The 24726-nt window shown below is 39.2% G+C and overlaps 1 protein-coding gene across 2 annotated transcripts in view; it reads left to right on the forward strand.

Annotated features, from left to right (window-relative positions):
- Window positions 1–815: 815 nt before the first annotated feature.
- The window catches only part of RABGAP1L (RAB GTPase activating protein 1 like), a 759437-nt gene continuing 735526 nt past the window's right edge, over window positions 816–24726 (forward strand). For both annotated transcript variants that reach the window (XM_042975849.1, XM_042975851.1), the window contains exon 1: window positions 816–997. The gene's annotated coding sequence lies outside the window, so the exon portion shown is untranslated. The remainder of the gene's footprint in view (window positions 998–24726) is intronic.

Below are 24726 nucleotides of genomic sequence, written 5' to 3' on the forward strand. Positions count from 1 at the left end.
TAAGGTTGAATATATGCGGTGCCACAAACCGATAGAAACAAAGTGCTATGGAAATTAGGAAAGTTTACAGTTCATTTCTGGCTGCAGGATCTAGGAAGGAGGATACGTACACTTGAAGGCTCAGTACACAATACTTGTAGAAGAGAAAGAGTTGGCTTCTTTTCTCTCTACTATGTCTATCTACTCCCAAGAATAAAATGACGGCCAGTTTTCTACATATAAGTACACAGCAGGTATTTTCCCTCTTCTATCTCCCGAGTCCCACACGACGAACCAGGAAGGGAGTGCTTCGCAAGCACACAAGACACCTTGAGAAAGGCACAGAAGAGAAACTGGCGAGAAAAAGTTATTGTTTAAGGTGACTTCCCTGAGGATTACTGTGCATTAAGAGTGAAGACACGTAAACCAGGTTCCTGAGCAGGAACACAATCGCCCAAAACTTAGAATTATCTAAGAACTGGCTAAGCACTGGGCAGGGCCGTCACCTACCCTGACCGGGGCCCGGGGACGCCCCTCAACGCGCTCGAACCGGCTGGCCCCAAGGGCGCGGTTACCTCCCCGGAGGGCTCTAACGCCAGGCGAGGGCCTCCCGCCCTTTTCCGGGTCCCTATTCTTACTACCCAGGTTCTATCAGGTCTTCGCTCCCCCGCCCCCAGCCCAACCTCCGCCAGGCAGGGACGTGTACGCGCGTGCGCGCCGCCCCCGAGGGCAGAGAAGGCGCCTCCGCCCTCAGGAGCGCGCACGCCGCGCCGAGGGGCCCTGACGCGCGCGCTCCCGGCCCGCCTCCTCCTCGGCCCGCCCCCTCCCTCGCCTCTTCCTGCCGGGCGGTCCCCCTCTCCCCCCCTCTTCGCTCCCTCCGCCTTGCTCCCTCCGCCCTCCCAGGGCTCTGGCGGCCGCGGAGTGAACGGGACGGGCCCGGCCGCAGAGCGCGGAGCGGCGGGTGGGACGTGGGCGCCTGGCAGAGTTGTTCCGGCCCTGCCCGCGGAGACGTGAGGAGGTGAGGCGAGGGCGGCCTCCTAGGGGCGGGTTGGCGGCCGGGCGGCAAGGAGCCGCGGGCCGGGCCGGGGGTGTTGGCGCCGGGGCTAAGCCGTGGGAGGGTCGGTGTGGGGGCCGGGCCGAGCACGGGATGCGAGAGGACTGCGGGGAGGAGGGCACCGGGGCTCCGGGACTGTCGGTCGCTTCCTGGACCCCACAGCTCTGCCTGCTGGTCGCTTCTCCCGGCCCGGGCGGAGTCGGGGCGCCCCTCACCTGGGGGCGGGGTGGGGACTTGGGCGCTCGCCCCCAGCTGTGCCCTCCTGACAGTGCCGCCGCCTCCGCCGCTGCGCCTTGCCTGCCGCCTGGCTCGAGGTCCCTGCAGCCCCGCGTCCGGGGGGCGTGTGGTTGGGGTATTTGCTTACCCACACAGGCTTCTGTTCGTGACCGCTTTCGCCCTCGCGCTCCCCCTGCCTCCGCCCGGCACTTTGCTCCGCTCTTGCTGTTGATGCTTGTGGTTTTGCAGTCTGGGAGGGGCTGCGTCCTGGGCAGATCTCTACCTGCAAGGAATGCCCCGCTTCAGAGTTGACCTCCTGGCCGCGAAAGTCCTCCGTCCAGGTGTGGGTGCTTAGTGTCCTGATAACTGAGTCAAAGTTTCTGAGACTGGTCTAGTACTTTGCACGGGTCGCCAACGGTGCAGGGCTGGGCAGTGCGTCAGCATGTGGAAAGGGGCTACCAGCCAGCAGAAGGTGGCCGAGTGCTAGAGGACTGGACTGACAGGGTTTGTTTCTGACCCTGGGGCAGTGCGTCCAGGTGCTTGTGTATTCTCCTTGTAGCTCTCACGATTATCTTAGAAAATGTACCAAAACGTAGGTGGTCACTTGCAGAGTTGAGGGTTTCCTGCAAGTGAGGAGAAGAGCCAACCTCATTATGCTAATTAGTGGTAAGGAGAACTTTTGCTTGCTGGAGAGATTTCAGCGGTGACTGGAAACTGATTTCAAGGCCTGCATTTTAGTACTGGAAGGTTTAGGGATTTTTAATACACTTAAATTTTTTTGTACTTGGTGGGAGGTAGGTGGTTGCTTGTTACAGTTCTGAAAACACAATTTCAAGAAAACATTCTGACTTTTCTTATAGCAGTGTTTACATATGGCTTCTGTACTGTAGAATAGCCAATACTATGATGTCAGAAAATACAAAAATGAAGTTTGCTTGTGGTCAAATTGGAAGTGGATTTTGTCCATGGAAAATATTGGTCCACCAGCTGCTAGCACTGGAAAACTGGCCTATGATTCATTATCTCAAGAAAGAGCCCCATGTGAAACACAATGAAATTGCAAAGGAGCAAGACCAGATGAATTTCATCCGTTTGTATTTAAATGCTCACCTGTTTGGTGAGTTAGTTGAGACTGTGAGTTAGACTGGTGTGTATATTAATTCAAAATGTGCTCTGATATTATGTATTAATAAGTCATCTTGGGAGAAGTGGATGTAGTTGGGCAATGCTGATATGAGAACATGTTATGTAGCCTACATTATATTCTAGAAAGCTGGAAACAAGGTAGTAGATCCCAGTACTATTGGGACACGTGGTGAATAAACCACCCAGCATAAAAAGGTGTGACAATACATGTGTGAAGTTGTTGTTGTTGTTTTTTGGCCTGAGTTATTTGATAGGAACTTTAATATACAGTATTATGGTTTTGCTATTCTGAGAGTTTTTGTTCCTTTTGTTACTGTTTCATGATTTAGATAGTTTTCTTTTCACTCTAGTAGTTATTATACTATTTTTTGAATGAAACAATTTTATAAGGCATATGAAAAAAGTTTTCATGTTTATCAGCGTACCAGCGTAAAATTTGTGACTTGTAAAAAGTTGTAATTAAAAAATTTTTCTTTGCTTTAACCCAGATTTCAACTCAATTCTATATTTATTTGAACTCAGATGATACAGAATTAAAGCCGAAAGTCCTATTATCCATTCTTAATGGAATAGTTAAAGAAGGAATTCTGTTGTGCCAAGCAAAAATATTATGAGTGGGAGACAGCCAAGCTTCAAGAGATTGAAGACAGTAGTAGCTAACTAGCAAAAATTTCTTGCGTTGAGGGTATAGAACTGGATCTGTGTTCCATCCTACCATTGTCTTGAAGAGGTGTGGGGATGATTATGGCTAGAAAGAGGGTGTTTAGAGAATAAAGTAGAAACTGTAGTCTGTGGGATTCCCAGGCACAGAGCGTTTTTTGTTTTGTTTTTGTTTTTGCTATGTCTCACAAGTTTTAATGAGTTAGTGCACATATATAGCTCTTGCCTTGTAGGAATAGGTCAGCCACCGGGTCTGAGTCTGACCAGCAGAAAAAGCTGTTCCAGCCTCTGGTACTGCAAAAGTAGCTCAGGAACTTCTTATGAAGATAGTCTTATGAGCATTTGCCATGACTAACAGTGGAGGCAGAGAAAGTACTGACTTGAGCCTGAGTTATGGTAAAACATACTCACATTTTGGAGGAGAGATTTAATACTGTGAACATGGAAGAAGGCCTTTCTTGACTTGTGCCTTTTCAGAGTGGTGAGTAATTTTCACTTTGGTCAGTATTTGAGATTGGGTATAAATACATGAACGTCAGTGAACCCCTAATAAGGAAGAGTTCATGGAATTTAGCAGAACTTGTATCTCAACATTCAACTTTTCATATTTCATTTACTTTCCATATTCACTCATTCAACAGGTAGGATGCCATAATTGTTTGAGGATAGCACGTTTGTGCTCATGCTGACTCCTTTTTGTCACATTTTGGTACTTTTTGGTGTAATTTTTGGGGATTTTCCATGGAAGCTTCTAGGCATATAGTTGATGTGGAGTTAGATTTGGGCTACGATTATTTGAAATTCTGAGCCTTCTTGTTTTCTAAATAGCTTTAAAAATAGAAAACACAATTCTTTATAAACACTCATGAAAAATCTGGTTACAGACTGTGTTGTCTAGAACAGCCAAGAATATATTCAAGAAACTTCCCCTCTCCTTACCTAGTTTAGTAAGCTTAAATAAGAAATAAAGTTTTTTTTTTTCAATAAAAGCCTATTTTCCCAGAGTATCAAGTCTAACAACTGTTGGATGTTCTGTTTTGTTTTTTTTTTTCTCCCCTCCTTGCCTGTTCTAAATTCAACAAGTACATGTCTTTAGTCCATGGCAAAAACTTAATTCTAGTAGGGAATTCTCAGAAATGGGAGGTCTTGTTTGGGGATGCAAGCTTGTGCTGGAGAATTTGGCTGGAAAACATCAGATATAGAAATTAACTTTTTTATAGCACTTTTTTTCTGTACCTAGGGTTTTTTTCTGTACCTAGTGGAGTGGGGGCATGGGCACAAATGTCACAATTACTTGGATTTTTTTTTTCATATTATGTATTTTCTCTTCCTCTCCTCCTCTCTCCCCTAACCCTTTGCTAAATGAACCACTGTTACTAGTAGGAGTGTGTTTCATCCCTAAGGTGTGTGGGGCTGAACAAAGGCTGAGAACCTTGGCCCTTTGCTGATACTTCCTAAGCCAAATTTCCACTCCCTGTAAGTTGCCTTCTGTTGATATCAATAGGGATCTCTGTAACTCTCATTTCTGAGGAGAAATACATTTTGGTGGTAAAGAGATTATGTATATAACCAAACTCAGAGTAAGATTTATTGCATTGTGGAGGACACATGGAAGACACTAGGAGATTGTTCAGCTGCACATTTATGAAACTGTTTTGACTGGGACTTACAATAAGAAACACGTTTTATACCTTAACACTCCCCCACCCACCCCATGTGCGTGTGTACAAAGTTGAAAATTTGGCAAAACTATACTTATCTTTTCAGGACCTTGCTGGAACTGGCTCATTGTACTGGCTTGTAGAAGCAGTGTGCCTTTGTCTTCCTCCCTTGCTCCATGTTCAGTGACATGAGCTTGAAATTGGCCGTGGTGTGAGAGCATGTAGAAGTATATAGTTCAGGGCCTTTTTCTCCGCTTCGTATAGCCAGTTGTTAAACATTTTCTTTTTTTTTTTTTTTTTGTTTATTTTTGGCACAGAGAGAGACAGAGCATGAACGGGGGAGGGGCAGAGAGAGAGGGAGACACAGAATCGGAAACAGGCTCCAGGCTCTGAGCCATCAGCCCAGAGCCTGACGCGGGGCTCGAACTCACGGACCGCGAGATCGTGACCTGGCTGAAGTCGGACGCTCAGCCGACTGCGCCACCCAGGCGCCCCTAAACATTTTCTGCGCACTACTGCCTACAACACACTTTGATATTTTCTATTACACTTCATTTATTTAAAAAAATGCTGGGTTTGGACTCCCAAATTGATTTTATAGCCAGCTAATGATAGATAACAGTCTATATTTAAAAACTGGTTTGGTCTACCCTCTCCTCTTTGCAGGTGAACATACCAAAATGTTGAAGTTCAAGGTCAGATGGCTAGTTACTAGTAAAGCTGGGTCTCCAGAATCCTAGTAATCTGGCCTTGTTTCTAGTGGACTTCTCTACTTACCCAAGCCATTTATGTAGCTCAGTTGAAGTGCTTACTATGTGCAACACATTGGTTAAGCAGTTGGAATAGAGTTTGAATAAGGCATGGACTTTGACCCTAAGGCCTTTATGTTTATGTAGGGATTAGATATGGAAACAAAGCTACTATAAGGCAGAAAGTAATGTGTGGTAAAGAAATAAAGATAAGGCACTCTAAGAATTTAGAGACAGGAGGGGGAGATTACTTTTGGTTGTAAGGATAAGGGAAGAGGTGACATTTTAACCGTGCTTTGAAGAATAGGTAGGATTTGGACATGTGGAAATAGGACAAATAGTATGTAAAGAAAGGCCTTTCTGTACCAGGGGCCAAGGGTGATCAAAGATCAAGAGGGAAAGGACTAAGCAAGAAAGAGCATCAGATGGTGAAGAGCCTTGAATGCCAGTTTTCCTTTCTGCTTTTCAGTTTATCTTTCCTTTTTGACTCTGGAGTCATCTAGTAGTACTTCTTAACATTAGGCTTTATATATATGCCTTGCTCCTGATTAGAATATGACCCAGAGAACACTTGAGTATTCTTACAGTAAAAGCTGAAGGGAAAAATTATTAGTGTTAAGGAAGCAACCTTGTGTTTTCCAACCCTAAAACTATTGGAAAGTAAGGGAAAATATTTTCTTTGTGAGGAGATGCTATTATTTTTTGCTTTGCCAGATAGCATCAAATTGGCTGTAGTAGAGGAGGGAGCAGTTTTGAAAGTATTTTCAAAGTGCCTTTAAAATGTGATTTCAGAATGGATGGATCTTAGTTTTCGGAGGCCGATCTGGTTCAGGGAGAAAGGTAGTCTTTACAGATCCATGACTGGGCTGACTAGCTTTCAGAATTTAGGGCATCAAGGCAAAGTATTTTATATGACATCCAGATGTGAGGGATTGATAGATTTTTATTTTTATTTATTTATTTTTTTACTCAAAGAATTTCAGCATTTATGCTATTTGACAGGCTGTATGACTGAGGATGTTTTGAAGTCCTGGATGGACCTTGCCTTGTTCCACAGGTGAATTAGATGGCTAGAAATGAACATAAGTGACAGTAAGGTATGTCTGTTAATCAGATTGACTGGTGATAGCTCTCAAGCTATTCTGTCTTCAGATGATTTCACACTTTACTGCTTCTAAGTAAGATGATGCACAGTCAATTTGAAGAAGCTTTAGTTCTTTTTGACCTCCCAGTTCTGTAAAGGTAAAAGCCCTTTTAGAGTGTTGCCCAGGTAACAACAAATACACAGACTGGTAGAAGCATGTGGAAAATTTTGGTAATCTTGGTGATGAAGTTGCTACAGTAAATAACTGCTTAGTTGGTAGAAGCTGGGCTACTTCTGGATGGTTGACGAAGAATTTTTAGGATGAGCTTTTGTTCCAAAATAAATATGAATTGTGTCTTTGCCATTCTGTTTTCCTCATTTATTTAAGCTTCTGTTACGTAAAGTTTGTCCTGTCATTTCAGAAGGTTTCAGCAGTTTCATATGAACTGCTTCACAGGATAGCACACCCCAAATAGCGTGATAAGAGTTCAGATGCAGCATGCCTCAGATACCTCACACCAGTTGAATGGAGTAGCTAATCGTGTCAGCACAGGGTTGTTTTTTTTTTTTTTTAATTAATTTTTTTTGAGATGTGTTAGGCTTCACAAATAGAGTTTATATGATATTGATGTCTTTAAGCTGTGTGTTTTCTACAGATATTCACATATGCAAAAATGTGTATTATGTATGTATACAGACATGCACACCACCCACTAATTGTTGGTATTTGTAGTGAGAGTATGGTCTACCTGGCAAATGCCTAAGAACAAGTGGTCATACTCTTTGAAGGCTATCATGTGAAACAGTGACAAATATGACTGTAATGCAAACCCAAAGGGACTTTTTGCATGCCAAATTTCCAGGAAAGGAGCACATTTAAAAAGGCAAGTGTAGGACACATTCACGTATCAGTGAAGGATTTCTCAACTTTTCCTCTACCCCACATATACACCCATATTCTGTCCTATTTTTTAGTAGTAAGCAAAATCGCAAGACTTCAAAATCAGACTTCCACCACAGGGGATGCAAAGAACAAACACTATTTTTAGAAAAACTACAGACCTGTGGTTTTCACTTTTGCAGATTTAAGAGATATATAATACTAGTTTTTGATAAACCATACAGAATATTTATTCTGTACTTCAAGATGTATTCATTTTGAGGTCCTATGCTAACAGCATTGAACAAATGCAAATCGCTAGTGGTTAATCAGGAATTTCCTTGAGTAGTTTCTCTGTGTAGTAAATTTATCTTGGTATGACATTTTAAATATATATATTTTAATTTAGTGAAAAGTCAACCACTGAAGGGAACCTATATATATACTGGCAGACAATATGGTTTCTTAGGTTTTTGTTTTTTTCCTTAGGGTGTTTTATAGTAATTTTGTTACTTTGGCTTCTGAGGCCATCAGACCTCATTCATTTATTATTTCCACCAAGCTCTTCCCTCATGAACTGTATTCTTTCATGTTATTTAAAAAAAAATTTTTTTTTAAACGTTTATTTATTTTTGAGACAGAGAGAGACAGAGCATGAACAGGGGAGGGGCAGAGAGGGAGGGAGACACAGGATCTGAAACAGGCTCCAGGCTCTGAGCTGTCAGCACAGAGCCTGACGCGGGGCTCGAACTCACAGACTGTGAGATCATGACCTGAGCCGAAGTCGGAAGCTTAACTGACTGAGCCACCCAGGCGCCCCTTAAAAAATTTTTAAGTTTATTTACTTATTTATTTTGAGAGAGAGAGGGCAAGTGGGAGTTGCAGACACAGATGGGAAGAGAGAATCCCAAGCAGGCTCTGCACTGTCAGCTCAGTGGGGCTTGAATTCGTGAGCTGTGAGATCATGACCTGAGCCGTTGGACGCTTAACCGACTGAGCCACCCAGGTGCCCCAAGTTGGTACTGAATTGCAATTGTCTCGTTTCCTCTATCCATTTTTTCCCTCAGTATTCTAGAATATTATTATTCTTCTTCAAATCCTAGGACTGTCTGTTTACCTATACTAGCAAACTATAACATTTTTATGCATGAGTTATGTTACTTAATTTTTCGTGAATGAGTCTAGGCCTCAAGTTTTTTTTTCTTTTTAATTCTGAAATGCATTTTATATTGTCTACATTGTGAGTAGTTTTGATGGATGAAACAGGTTTCTACAGTTGGTTTCACAAACAATAAAATAGCAATCTCTACCATTTGAAGATACCAGATACAGTTTTTAAAAGGTAATTTAACAATAGGTTAGAGAAACCAGTTTGTTTAGCAATTAATGTGATACTTGCCATTTTGCATAAAAATTTCATTGCATGCTAATCATAGTGAAACTTTATTATATTACACAGAGGAGAATTTACTTTTTTTTTTTTACTTTTTTTTTTTAACGTTTTATTTATTTTTGAGACAGAGAGAGACAGAGCATGAACGGGGGAGGGGCAGAGAGAGAGGGAGACAGAATCGGAAGCAGGCTCCAGGCTCTGAGCCATCAGCCCAGAGCCTGACGCGGGGCTCGAACTCACGGACCGCGAGATAGTGACCTGAGCTGAAGTTGGACGCTTAACCGACTGAGCCACCCAGGCGGCCCGAGAATTTACTTTTTAAAATAGAGGGCTTTAGTGATTTTTGCATTTTGGAGAATTTCATTTGGAAGAGGATAATAATAGATTTTAAAAATTTTGGTTGGGCTGGGGTATGAATATGGGCAAAAATAATCATTAAACTGCAAATAGCTAAAATCATTTTTTGATTTTATGGAAGACAAGGTATGTAGAACACATGACCTTAATTCTTGATCTACTGCTATTGTGAAATTCAGAGAGAGAAAGTTATTTACCAAAAAAGTGATTTCTTTATTGAGTAATAATGAACGAACATTGAGGGTTTAATGGATTACTTATATAAGATACTGTGCATTCTCTAGTTAATCTTGACAATAACAGTGTGGGGTAGGAGTTAGTATAATATTATTCCCAGTTTGTGGATGAGGAAATGGTGAAGGTCAGTAACTTGCTTAAAATCATCCTTCTCACAAGTGGATGATTGCTCCTAAATCTGCCTCATTGTGACGCTCAACTAGTATCGATGATTCTTTAAATGGGGTGATGATACTTATCTTGCCTATTTCATAGGGTGGTTATGAGAATAAAAATAAGGTTTACAAAAGAACACCTGTAAATATGTCTGGTGTTTTCATCTTACTGGATAATTAGTAAAAAATGCTTGCTAATTTTGAGAGAGAGGGGTGCAGAGAGAGCAGTGAGAGAATCCCAAGCAGGCTCTGCACTGTCAGCATAGAGCCTGATGTGCGGCTCGAACTCATGAGCGCATGAGGTAATGACTTGAGCTGAAATGAAGAGTCAGATGCTTAACTGACCGAGCCACCCAGGTGCCCCATTTACTTTTGAGGAGCCAAAGAAATCTTGGAAATAGATAAACACTTAAATTACTTTCTGATTACTAAAATGAGTTGAACCATAAAATAAGTTGAACACATGAATATTTGAAAGGCTGTTTGCACAGAAGACCTATTTTGTGTGGGTCCACAGGATCAGTGAATGAAAGATGAAGGAAAAAATATAGGGGTTTATTGAATAACAAGTGGATTGGATGATCTTTAGCAAATTGAATTTTTTCTGCAATGAGGAGGAGTGTATTAAATAACATGAGGTAACTTCTAAGACCCTTCCAACATTAAGAATATATGAGTCCTGTAATGGGTGACTTTTATTCTTTATTCTTCTAACAACTTGAAGTAGCTAGATACAGCCAAGATAACTTTTAGCTTGGATCATCAACAGTCACCATTCTTTAATGTCAATTTTTTGCACTTAGGTTGAGCAGAAGTATGTAGTTGCCTGGGAAAAATGTAGTTATGTATTTTTGTCTTTTTCCCTCTAAGATAAAAAGGTATTTTTCATGGTGAGGTGGGTAGAAGAGTTTAATAGTATATTGTCACATGCTTGTATTTAATACTTTTAATATTACTTTCCCTTAAATTTAGATTTCCCGAATGTGTATTTGGGAGAAGAAAGGTAATGTCATCATAGGTATGAAAGGTCATTTTTATTATATGGAATGTTATGGCTTTATGGCCATAAATTCAGTTTCATTCTCTGACATTGTTTTATTCAACAGCATTTATAAGGCAGAGTATGAATTCTGTGCATAAAAAGCACAGGTAAGAGACTGTTAATTAAGCTGACAGTCATATTGGAGAAACATCAAAACAGTGGCGTTTAACGAGGACGGGGCAGCATAGGATGTGTCTTACAGGAAAGCTTCAGAGTGTTATGTACCCTGGCCTAGGATTTCAGGTAAGGCTGCCTGAAATATCTGAGTTGAGCTTGAAAGAAGGCATGACTTATTTTATTTATTTATTCATTCATTCATTCATTCATTCATTTTTTTAAATGAGAGAGATCTTTTATTTTTTTAAAGTTTATTTATTTAAAGAAAGAGCATGTGCGGTGGAGGGGCAGAGAGAGAGGGAGAGAGAGAATCCCAAGCAGGCTCTTTTCTGTCAGTGTGGAGCCTGATGCAGGGCTTGAACTCACAAATTGTGAGATCATGACCTGAGCCAAAACCAAGAGTCAGTTGCTTAACTGACTGAGCCATCCAGGCGCACTGAGAGAGACATTTTAGATAGAGGTATGAAGATTTGAAATCGTAACTCTTTACCTATGTAGACCCTGTGTAGGCAGCTCCTCATTTCTCTGAATTTTGCAAAAACCCCAGAGTAGATGTCATTTTTATAATTAATTCTTTATAAATCTTTTTATTTATCACTGATAACTTATTTTTTATGTTAAATATGCTTGTTTCTAAGGTAGCAGATTAGAAGGAGGAATAATTTAGAAGAGGTGAGATGTTGTCGTAAGCATACATACTGATAACAGGACAGTGAGATTGCTGACATGATAGCAGTGCAGAATAGAAAAACTATATACAAAAAAAACGAATCTAAAAACTGTAGATAGTTGCGCTCTCTTTCTCTCTCTTAAAAATAAACATTAAAAAAATTAAACAAAAATAAAGGGGTGCCTGAGTGGCTCAGTCAGTTAAGTGTTCGACTTCGGCTCAGGTCATGATCTCACTGCTTGTGAGTTCAAGCCCCGCATTGGGCTGTGTGCTGACAGCTCAGAGCCTGGAGCTTCCTTCAGATTCTGTGTCTCCCTCTCTTTCTGCCCGTCCCCTGCTTGTGCTCTTTCTCTCTTTCTCTCTTTCAAAAATAAACAAACATTAAAAAAAATTTTTAAAAACTATAGATAGTATAAGGAAAACAGCCTTGCACAACCTAATTAGCTTTAAGGTATCCATTGTATTTCTAATAGTATAGAGTAATAATAAAAATTTGTCAGGTTCTCACTTACCAAGAGATGGTTAACTATATGGTCTGTATAGTACATTTATGAAGGCATTAAGGTATTTTTCATAGGAAGTTGTTTTATATGGAATATAGTTGAGTGTTGAACAATGTGGTTTTGAGTTGCACAGGTCTACTTATAGCAGATTTTTTACTGTAAGTGTAAATGTATTTTCTCTTACGATTTTCCTTCTTTTTTATTTTTAATATTTATTTTATTTTTGAGAGAGAAAGAGTGCAAGTCGGGGAGGGGCAGAGAGAGGAAAGACAGAGGATCCGAAGCTCTGTGCTCTGTGCTAAGTAGTGAGCCTGATGTGGAGCTTGAACTCATGAACCCTGAGATCATGACCTGAGCTGAAGTTGGACTGAGCCACCCAGGCGCGCCCTCCCCACCTCCGCCTTATGATTTTCTTAATAACATTTTCTTTTCTCTAGCTTACTTTATTGTAAAAATACAGTATATAATACATATGACATGTCAAATATGTGTTGATTACATTATCAGTAAGGCTTCTAGTCAACAATAGGCTATTTGTTTTTCATTTTAAACAACTTTTATTTAAAGTTGTCAATTGTTGGGGCACCTGGGTGGCTCAGTCGGTTAAGCGTCCGACTTCGGCTCAGGTCATGATCTCACGGTCCGTGAGTTCGAGCCCTGCGTTGGGCTCTGTGCTAACAGCTCAGATCCTGGAGCCTGCTTCGGATTCTGTGTCTCTCTCTCTCTGACCCTCCCCCATTCATGCTCTGTCTCTCTCTGTCTCAAAAATAAATAAACACTTAAAGAAAAATTAAAAAAAAAATAAAGTTGTCAATTGTTTTTTCCTTCTTTTTTTATTTTTAACAATAGGCTATTACAGTTTTGGTGGGAGTCAAAAGTCATATGTGAATTTTTGACTGCAAGGGGGTCAGTGCCCTTAACCCTTCCCTTGTTCAAAGGTCAACTGTAGTGTGAAAACCAGAGGGTTGGGGCACCTGGGTGGCTCAGTAGGTTAAGTGTTGGACTTGGGCTCAGGTCATGATCTCACACTTTGTGAGTTCAAGCCCTGCATTGGGCTCTGTGCAGACAGTGTGGAGCCTGCTTCGGATTTTGTGTCTCCCTCTCTCTCTGCCCCTCCCTTGCTTGCGCTCTCTCTCTCTCTCTCTCTCTCTCTCTCTCTCTCTCTCTCAAAATAAATAAACATTAAAAAAAATTTAAAAAAAGGAAACCAGAGGGTAAACTCTTCAGTTATCAAATTGCTGATCCAGAATGATTGATTTCCAAAGGGCTTTGAATAACCGTGGAGTTTTCTTCTTATATATGACACAGAGACCTGCAGAGTTTACAAAATACTAGACAAAGTTCAGCAAAGTATTTGCCATGTAACATTGGTTAGAAATTATTTGCTTATAAGGTATCAGAGTTAGGCTTCTTGACCATTTGAGTACCAGGTGTTTTTAAAGAGTGTGGATTAGATCTCTTTGCTCTTCTGGATGGCTTGTAGTTGTGGTCTTAGCATAGATACCATGATCTGGAAAGCCTTCACTGAAACCGTAGACTATTATACGTGTTTTCAGAGCATTCTGTTTTCTTCCCTGTTGTGATACTAACACATTGTATTGTAACTTACCTGTTTCTGCATTAGACTATGGTATAGGCTTAAAGAAAACATTTTTTTAAACGTTTATTTATTTTTGAGAGAAAGAGACAGGGCATGAGCAGGAGAGGGACAGAGAGAAACACAGAATCCCAAGCAGGCTCCAGACTCTGAGCTGTCAGCATAGAGCCCCACACTGGTCTCAAATCCACGAACTGTGAGATCATGACCTGAGCTGAAGTTGGATGCTTAACCAACTGAGCCACCCCTCAGTAACACTTTTTAAGTGAATTTGTAAACTATGTTAGAACTGAACTGGGTCTGTCATTAACCTTATTAAATGAAAATCTCTTCAAATGAATAATAACTAGTTTATAAAAATACAGCCTTTGAGCTAGATGGCAGTAAATTATTTAGTTTCCAAATTGGATTACCAACCAGAAAAACTTTAGCCCTTGTCAAGATTGTAATTGTTATGATGTCTGTGTGTTTAAAGTAGATGGAAAAGATTGTAGAGTTTCTTTTCCTGGACTTGCTGCTTTCTGACCTTGTTCATTTGTGTTGGTGGTTATGCCTCATATCGCCATCATCTTACTTTATGATGGGATTGTTATTGATCTCTTGGGGAATAAAGGATCCTGAATCTGACAGACTTACTAGCTGTGGAACTTTGGATAAATAACCTTACTTCTGGGTTTATGTATCTGTAAAATGAAAGTAATAATAGCTCATGATTCTATGAAATTTAAGAAATAAAATAGGTGTATAGAAAGTGTATAGAGCGCCTGGTGTATAGAAAGTGCTCTATACATGATAGGTATTATTGGCTCTGTTACCGAGCCAGAATCCTCAGTATGCCTTACTTTTAGTAACTTTAATTGACAACAGCAAACCAAAAAATAGGGGGAGTGAGGTGCACCTGGATGGCTCAGTTGGTAGAGCATGCAACTCTTGATCTCAGGGTTGTGAGTTTGAACCCCATGTTGGGCATAGAGATCATTTAAAAAATGAATGAAGATTAAAAAATAGGGGGAGGGATACTTGGATGATCTGGGGAATGAGAGAAGAAATTTTATCCCAGTGATCTTGACCTCATACAGAAAACATGGATGGGGAGGGCCTGTGGCTTTATGTGAAGGCTTAGGGTAGAACCAGATTGATCAGATGTGGCATAACATTTATATTCTGGCTTAAAATCTCATAAAGCAGATGAGTGGCTTTTTGTTTGTTTTTATTTATTAAAAAATGCTTATGATACTAAACTACTTACTTTATTAGGTAATTATTTTTCATTGAGCTGAGCCCAGTTTATTGAAGGCTTATGGATTGTTGAATTGTTCCTTTGTGATATTATGTTAAGATAATCCAAGAATGATATATTTTTTTCCCCATCTTTTTCTCTTTTAATGCCATAAGCTGTTGAGATCTATACTGCTGCTACTGCCCGGAGGGGGGTGGGGGGGGGGGGAGACGGGGGGCGGGGCTGCCATTTCCTTATATCTCTTCTGTTTGCAGGGCCCTGTGGTGGTGTGGTGGTGCTGTGGGGAAATGTATAGAAGCACGAGGCGTAAACCATGTCTTTTAGGAACTTGACTGTAGTGGGGAAAGTAATATATACATGTATTAAAAATAACTGATTTTTAAAAAGATCAGAATTATTGGCTGAAACAACCATCTTATTCTCTGACCCCAATATCCCTAGCATCATTTAAGATCTATAGTTTTGCTGGAAAAAAGTCCTAAGGTGTTATATATGCTGGTGTCAAAAAGTAATAGGAAAGTTGAAAATGGAAGTTTCTGATTAATGTTAATTTTTAAATCTTGTTTCAAAATCTTCATTAGAATTATCTTGTCCTAATTCTTTCACTAATATCTTCTAAGGATTTAAAAAATTACCAATAAATCTTAAAATGTGCTTACTTTGTCACCTTCAAATGTGATCATTGAAATGTTGGTTAATTACTCTAAGTAGATGAAGTGAAATCATCATTAAGATATTTTCCTGTGATAATATTTTATCTCGATTTGTGTATCACTTGAAAAACAAGTTTGTGCCATATTTATTATTGAATCTTTTTGTAATATCCTTTTTACTTAAATGGTCCGTGTTGTGATAAAAAAAAAAAGAAAAGCATTGCCAGGGTGGCTGGCTGGCTCAGTTGGTGGTGCGTGTGATTCTTGATCTCAGGGTTGTGAGTGTGAGCACCACATTGGGTGTGGGGATTAATTAAAAATAAAATCTTAAAGAAACAAAATGGAAAACATTGGTGCCTCCCCCACCTTTACTCCTTGCTGTACCTCGAGAAATGCTTGGATATAAGAGAATCTCTAATCAGAATGTTCTCTCCTTCTCTTTTTCTGTTCCTGTTTTCTTGTCATTCAGATCTCTGCTTTTAATTTTCTCCAAGCCTTTTCCAAACCACCCAATCTGAAGTGGTCCCTTGATCTAGGCATGCTCTGCCACGTTGTCCTCAAAATACTTATCCCTGTCATAGAAATGTCCTTCCTTCTTTCCTACCTTCCTTCCTTCCCACCCCTTCGTAGCATGTAAGCTTTTTGAGAGCAAGGACTTAACTTTTTCCTACTTTTGGTATCTCCCGAGCTTCGAATAAAGCACTCAATAAAATTTTGCTGATTGCAGAATGAAGCAGATATTCTTGCCCTTAACTAACTTTCAGACTTTCTTGAAAGTTGTTTGACTTTATTTTGCCTTGGTTTCTTCCTTTGCAAAATGGGTGGCGGGTGGGGGAGGAAAGATAAATTAGGTTATCTCAAAAATCCCTGACATTTAAAGTCCTCCTCTTAGCTTTTGAGCTTTGAGTTCTGTTCTAATGGTATAGATGAATTTGTGCTGAGTTACTTAATTACTTTCTTACCCTGTCTTCTATTGAAACCAGTTGTGCATATTTATATTTGCAGGATTACTGATAGTATTGGAAAATCAACTCTGATTGCAGAATCAAGTTCCTTTGTGTATCTGGATTATTAAAGAGATTAGATCTGCAACATGATTTCTGTTTCTGTAATCAAATTAAATAAGATAAGATTCTTTGGCATATCCAAGTATTGGGTTGAACTGATCTTTTTGGTATTTAAATCGGGAAATTTGAGTCAATTCAGCTTCTTAATTATTTTTAATCATGAAAGTTATTTACATGAAACTTGAGATAATATATGTATATACAATGAGAGTATATAACAAATGTTTGTACTAATTTCTGGAAGATGAGGATTGAAGAAATAAACTATAGTTTTTTGTTTGGTCCATGTGACTAGAATTTTAGACAGTTGACCCTTTCATTCTTCACTTGGGAAAGCTTTATTATTGTAAAGAACAAAAACATTTTTTGAAATGGGTAAAGGAAATGAGCAGTTGATAGCAGAGGAAATATAAGCAACTGGTGGAAGAATGTTAGATCTTATCAGTAACCAAAGAAAGGCTTATTAAAACAAAATGAAAGGCTATTTTATACCTATTTCAATTTTTTAAAGAACAGTAAAGGCTGTATGGAAGGCTGGTTAGATTTTAGTAAAGTGGGCATATTCAAATATTGCTAGTGAGTTGTAATTTAGCAATATGTATCTAGAATTGTTAGAGTGCTCATAACCTTTTACTAAACCTTTGATTTAGTAATTTCACTTCTGAGAATATTCTAAAGAAATAACTACAGAAAAAGAGGAAAGAGATAAAAAGGTGTTTGTAGGAGCACCTGGGTGGCTCAGTCAGTTAAGTATCCAACTTCAGCTCAGGTCATGATCTCAGGTCAGGGTTCGTTGGTTCAAGCCTCACATTGGGCTCTGTGCTGACAGCTCGGAGCCTGGAGTGTGCTTTGGATTCTCATTCTCAATCTCTCTGTCTCTGTCTGTCTGTCTCTCTCTCTCTCTGTCTCTCTCTCTCTCTCTGCCCCTTCCCCACTTGCATTCTCTCTCTCTCTCTCTCTCTCTCAAAAATAAACAAACATTAAAAAAAAAAAAAGCAAAAAAAAAACAAAAACCCTAGGTGTTTGCAGAACATTCAGAGCAGCATTATTTATAGTAACAGCATACTGGAAGCAACTTAAAGTCTTCTATTGTAGGAAATTTATCATCCATCTATTCTGAGAACCATTATATAGCATGAAAATAATTACACTGACTGTTAACATAAGGAAATGCCTGTCTTTTAAGGAAGGGAGTATAAAATTTAAGAAAAAGAGAATGCACTAAAATGCTAATTGTGTTAGTGTGATTGGATTATGGGATTTTTTTCCCCAAATGTAAGTAAACTTTATAATGAAAAAAGTATAAATAAGTCAGAGTTTGTCAGCTGTGATAATTTTGTTAGTATAACTAGGGTTGCCAGATTTAGCAAATAAAAATACATGTGATATTTGGGACATATTTATACTAAAAGTTATTGTTTATCTGAAATTCAAATTTTAATTGAGTGTCCTGTGTTTTATCTGACAACCCTAAGTGTAACATATTTTGGTGATAGTTGAATGTTATAAAGAAGTGTTGGGACCCTATGCTTCCCAAATAATTATAACTATTGTTTTTAATTCATGTAACTTTTGTTTTCTAAACTAGCTGGGAGAATTACTCCTATGGGCTAGTTTTATTTCAGGACCAGCTTTTGAGTGATGCTTGAAGGAAATATGCTTCAGTATGTGGAAAAAGTGATTTAAAAATCTTGTTTAACAAAGACATGGTGATATTGGATGTTGTCTGTTTACCGTAGGTAGAATGAATTTGGAGAGAAGTAAGGTTGGAGATAGGGCCATTTAGAAAATGATTACAGTAATCCAGGTAAGTGATCTAGTGTGGAAGTAGTGAAGTTGGAGAGGAATAAGCAGGTTTAAGTTTTTGTGAAGTAAGATCAATAAGACTTTGAGATATATTAAATTTAGGGGTTAGAGAAGGAATCATTGGTTTTTGGGCCTCTATCAGGAGAGATTAAAGGAGGAACAGAGTTTTGGGGAAAGAAAATATGAGCTCAAGTTTTGATGTCTATGCAGTAAATATTATAGATATCTATAGGCAGTATGACATATGGTTATAAAACTTGAGAGAGATGTTTGAGTTTGAAATGTGCTAATTGAGACTAAGTAGAATAGAAGAGACCCAGAATAGAATTTTGAGGAACTCCTTTTTAGAGATGGAAGAGAAATTTGTTAAAAAAAAAAAAAAAAAAAAAGATTGTTTCTAAAAACTTACCTATTTTTATATGTAATTTATATATTTATATAATTAAATATTTATTAAATATTTAATTTATAATTTTATAATTTATTAGACAGATTAGACAGATTAGACAGGACCACGTCTCTTTTGTTTACCTCCCTGTATACAGTACTTGGCACATACTAGGCACTCAACAAATAGTTGTTGAGTGTATAATTAAAGTTTTGTTTATCTTTGTATTCATTTTGTTCCTCATTTTAATGTCTTTTAGTTGGGAATCATTCTATTGTATGATCAGTTTTTCTCCATAAATCAGTTTCATACAGATAAGTTTTTAACTTTTCATTATAGAAAGTTTCAAATTTATAAGAAAGAGTAGTTTACTTAATATTCATGTAATCATCTACATTGAACAGTTTTTATTTGCCATCTTCATCTCTTTTTTTTTGGTAGGTCACTGCAAATTATAGAAGTTGATTTATTTTATACCTAAATATTTAAATGCATCTTTAAAAAATTAACATTTTCTGGGGCACCGGGAGGGCTCAGTCTGTTAAGCGTCTGACTTCAGCTCAGGTCATGATCTCACGGTTTGTGGGTTTGAGCCCCGCTTTGGGCTCTGTGCTGACAGGTCGGAGCCTGGAGCCTGCTTCAGATTCTGTCTCTGTCTCTCTGCTCCTCCCCCACTCATACTCTGTCTCTCAAATAAACATTAAAAAAACCCCATTTTCTTACATAACTATAATCACATTCTCACATTCTCACACCTAACTAACAATTCCTTAGATCGTAAAAAGCCAAGCCCGTATCAACATTTTGCTACCTGTACCTGAAATGTCTGTATTAGTTTACTAGGGCTGCTATGACAAAAACCCAACAGACTGGCAGCTTAAACAGCAGAAAATTTTTTTCACAGATCTGGAAACTGTAAGTCCAAGATCAAGGTGTTGGCAGATTTTATTTCATCTGAGGACTCTCTCCTTCCTTGGCTTATTGATGACTACCTTCTCTCTGTGTCCTCACATGTTCTTTCCTTTGTGTGTACATCCCTGGTGTCTCTGTGTCTTCCTAGAAGGACACTAGTCAAAATGGATTAGGGCCCACCCTAATCGCCTCATTTTAACTTAATCACCTCTTTAAAGGTCCTACCTCCAAATATAGTCACATTCTGAGGTATTGGTGGTTAGGGCTTCAAGATATGAGAGAGAGAGATGCGGGGCTTGAACCCACCAACTGTGAGATCATGACCTGAGCTGAAGTCGGACACTTAACCAACTGAGCCACCCAGGTGCTCCTAAAAATATGTATTTTTAAGTGTATTTATTTTTGAGAGAGCAAGAGAGACAGACAGAAACAGGGGAGGAGCAGAGACAGAAGAAGAGAGAGAATCCCAAGCAAGCTCCATGCTGTCAGCGCAGAGCCCCCAATGAGGGGCTCGAACTCGGGAACCGTGAGGTCATGACCTGAGGTGAAATCGAGAGTCATTTGCTTAGCTGACTGAACCACCCAGGCACCCCTGAAAGTTTGTTGAAATTAAAGCATTTTGGGCACCAGTATTTATAGTTGTTGGTGTGTAGATCATAATACATTGTATTTGGAGGCATATGTCTGATTGTCCTCGTCTTAGTGATGCTGAGATCACTGGGTAAAGTGGTGATAATCTCTAATTGTTCTGTTATAAAGCTCATTTTTTACCGTATAACCAACAAATTATTTGTGGTGTAATATTTTGACTCTAAATTTTATAGGTTTTTTTTTTTTTTTTTTTTTTTTTTTTTTTTTTTAAGTAGGCTCCATGCCCAACATGGGCTTGAATGCATGACCCTGAGGTCAAGAGTCTCAAGTCCACTGACAGAGCACTGGTGTTGTTATGAATAGTGAATATTTGTCTTTTTTTTTTTTTCTTTTCAACATTTGAACTCCTTCCTTGTGTTTGGCATATTCTCCCAATTTATGAGTCAGAGCTTTCACTAAAAGCTAAAAATGCTGGATGCTTTATTCCCAGCCCCCCCACCCCCTTTTAAAGTTTATTTATTTTGAGAAGGAGGGAGGGGCAGAGAGAGAGAGGGGAGAGTGAGAATCCCAGGCAGGTTTTGCACTGTGCAGAGCCCAATGTGGGGCTTAAACTCATGAACCATGAGTTCATTGTCAGATGCTTAACCCACTGAGCCATCCAGGTGTGTCCGCCCCCCCCCCCCCCCCCCCCCCCCCCCCCCGCCTTTTCATCTAGGGCATGGATACATACCTAGGTTCCATCAGTCAGATATATGTATATCTAAAATTGGAGGACCTCTTAGGGCTCATAGACTTCATTGAAATGTGATTTTAGTGAGAGGAGGGATTTGTTAATGCTCCCCTTTGTCCTGTGTTTGATGCCAGGGTCTGGGAAGTGTGGAGAAATCTGGAGATGCCTTAATCATTTAAGTCTAACTTCAGAGTCTACTGGTTAGGGACTGTTCAGGAGGTAAATACTCCACTTGAGATGGAGAAAATTGTATGCACCTTGCTTTGAGAATGACAGAAGTAAAGTACTTTGGAGGATAATTTTAAATTTTATTTCTTTTAGGTTTTACTTAAAATGACGTTTTTGTTTTATTTAAAGGAATGTAAAATTATACCTTCAAATAATTATTTCTCAAAGTTTTCTGCCTTTATTTTAAAATCCTGGGTAGCACATTGTAATACATTTAAAGTAAAAGTGAAATTCTACTTTCCCCCTATATTGTTTAATAAACACACACATTAAAAAAAAAAAAAAGGGGGGCGCCTGGGTGGCTCAGTCGGTTGAGCGTCCGACTTCGGCTCAGGTCACGATCTCACGGTCTGTGAGTTCGAGCCCCGCGTCGGGCTCTGGGCTGACGGCTCAGAGCCTGGAGCCTGCTTCCGATTCTGTGTCTCCCTCTCTCTGACCCTCCCCCGTTCATGCTCTGTCTCTCTCTGTCTCAAAAATAAATAAACTTAAAAAAAAAAATTAAAAAAAAAAAGAAATGAACTTATAATAGACATAGTATATTTTGAATACCTTACTGTGACAATTCTGTGCCAGCTTAATACCGTGGAACTTATTGAACTATTTTCTTTTTTTTTTTATTTAAAATTTTTTTTTTAACGTTTATTTATTTTTGAGACAGAGACAGAGCATGAACAGGGGAGGGGCAGAGAGAGAGGGAGACACAGAATCTGAAACGGGCTCCAGGCTCTGAGCTGTCAGCACAGAGCCCGACTCGGGGCTCGAACTCACGGACCACAAGATCATGACCTGAGCTGAAGTCGGACGCTTAACCGACTGAGCCACCCAGGCGCCCCCCAGAACTATTTTCTTATTAGATATTTAGATTGCCTGCCCCTTCACCCTCCCCCCCCGCCCCCCAGGCCCCCGGGGCCAGTTGAAAACAATGCTAATATGTGTGCCTTTGTATTTTCACATATTATTGGGTATTTATTTGTGACAGATTTTTGTGGATGGATCACTGGATTGTTATGTACATTTTCTTTAAAATTTGGCTTAAAATTAAAAAATTCTGATAGAGTTAAATGTTGGCTTCTAGCCTTTTTTGGACATTAATGTTCGGACTCATTTGGTAGAGATGAAAGGTGTTCCATTGAACAGTGGAATAGAATATTGTAGGTTGAAACTTCCAAGGACATTCTCAGCATACTTGAGTTTCAGGTAGAAGATGAAGACACAAAAATTGTTAATCTCACAAAATAAGAGCTAATCCTCACTTTTTCATTTTGATGAAAAATTAAGTAGAAATAATATTTGAAAGATTTGGTGATGTTTTGGTAAGTAGTTATATGATTTTAAAAGCTTTCCAGTGAGAAATGTAATTATAGTCCATGTTTTGATTTAAAAAATAATGTAAGTGATAAAAATTTAAACAGTTCAGAATGTCTGTATCTTCTGCATAGACCTGTGTTCTCATTTCATTCCAACCTGTAGAAGAGCTAGTCAGCTCAGTTATTCAGAAGTTAATTTTCCAGTTTGTCATTTTCCATGTACTTTTTACTTTTATTCTCTATTTTTTTATTTGACCATTTTACTGTTCTAGTATGGACATAGAAAGGGAAAGGGAGGAGAGTGTGATCATGTCTGGTAGGTGATGGGTTAGTTAAAAAAAAGTTGATTAAACTAGGGAATCATGAAAAACCTAACGTATACACCTTAAACATGTTAACTTGAAATCTATGTGTACCTTACCAAGATTTTAAATTTATTTTTATTTTATTTTTTAAAGTTCATTTAGTTAGAGAGAGGGAGGGGGAGAGAGAGAGGGAGACAGAGAATCCCAAACAGGCTCTGAGCCTGATGTGAGGTTCGAACTCACAAACCCGTGAGATCGTGACCTGAGCCAAAATCAAGAGTCAGACACTTAACCAAGTGAGGCACCCAGGTGCCTCTTTTTATTTTAGAGAGAGAGTGAGCGGGTGAGGGTCAGAGGGGGAGAGAGGGACTCTTATGCAAGCTCCATGCTCCGTGTGGAGCCTGACAAGGACTCAATCACAGGACCTTGGGATCATGACCTGAGCTGAAATCAAGAGTTGGACACTCAGGTGACTGAACCACCCAGACACTCCCCCCCCACTTTTTTTAAAAAATTATTTTCCTTTCCAAGCTTTTGATGTAGGACCAAGGACTTCTGACATTCTAAATCTTGGTTTTTCTTACACACACCTCATCTATAATGCTTTATTTTAGGTTTTTTGGTGCACTTAGAATAAATCTTTAAGTTTTAACATGTGGGAGCGCCTGGTTGGCTCAGTCTGTTAAGCATCTGACTCTTGTTTTCAGTTCAGGTAATGATCTCACAGTTCGTGGGATTGAGCCCTTGCGTGGGACTTTGCTAACAGTGTGGAGCCTGCTTGGGATTCTCTGTCTCCCCCCCCCCCCCCCGCCCCCCTTCTGTCGTTCCCCTGCTTCTGCACGCACGCTTTCTCTCTCTGTAAATAAATAAATAAACTTAAAAAAAAATCTTTAACATGTGCTACAAAACTACATGTCTCCTTGCCAGTTTCTAAGAAATCTATTCTTTTTCTGGTTTTCTGTGATCAAGTTGTATTGACTTTTCAATATCTGAAACTTAGGGCCTTTCCACATACTGTTCCCATAACCTGGAATGATCTTGTCTCCAGATCTTTGGATGGAGAATCTTCTTTCAAATGCCCAGATTCAGAGACGCATCTTTAAGTAGTCCAAAGTAGGATACCCCACCCCCTGCTAATACAACCTTGTTTGTTTTGTTTCATTCTACTTGCATATTTGAGAAGTACATATTTGTGTGTTTGCTTATTTTCTGCCTTCTTCACAAAATTGAAGGCTGCATGAAGACAAAGTCCATTATCTGTTAGGTTTACCATGCCTGTGCTTAGAGCAGTGTCTGGCATGAAAGCTAAAATATTTGTGGACCTAATTAATCAAATGTTTATTAATTGCATATAATGTGTTAGACACTGGGGGAGCATTAATAATATGTATATATAAACATATAAAAATGCAACATTTTTAAGTGGAAATGTGTACATCAAAGTATGTATCTATTCAGTAAAATATAGGACATTTAAATTTTTGAGATGATAATACTAGAACATTCAAATTTTACACTAAAATAAATAGAATACTTTTTAGAATGTAGGCAGAAATGTTGCTTTTAAAAATAGTTATCCATTTTTGATTGACACTACCTTGAGAATTCTGATCAGATGGAAAGCTTTGCAAAGATATGAAGATTATAGTCACTATTTTTTAATAATTATAGCTTCCCCCCGCCCCCCAAAGTAATTAAGGTTTTCCTTTTGAGTCTGCATAAAGTAGAGACACTTGCCCTCTGGAGAACCAAATAGGTTTAAAGTGTAGAATTAGAAGTAGAACATAGGTAATTAAAGCTAAACTAATATACTGTAATTCAGATTTGTTATGTCTTGAGATCTCTTGCCCTTAATGAGATGTGCTGAGATAAACAGAATGGCAGCATCATCTGTAAAGGTTTTCCATTTTAATCACAGTTTTGTTTTTGCATCACCAGAAATTCTCTGATCTGAAAGGACATACTTTATGTAAAGAACTGTGTGTGGTTAGTGTTTTGC

The sequence above is a fragment of the Panthera tigris genome, chromosome F3 (genome assembly GCF_018350195.1).
Source record: "Panthera tigris isolate Pti1 chromosome F3, P.tigris_Pti1_mat1.1, whole genome shotgun sequence".
Classification (NCBI taxonomy): Eukaryota; Metazoa; Chordata; class Mammalia; order Carnivora; family Felidae; genus Panthera; species Panthera tigris.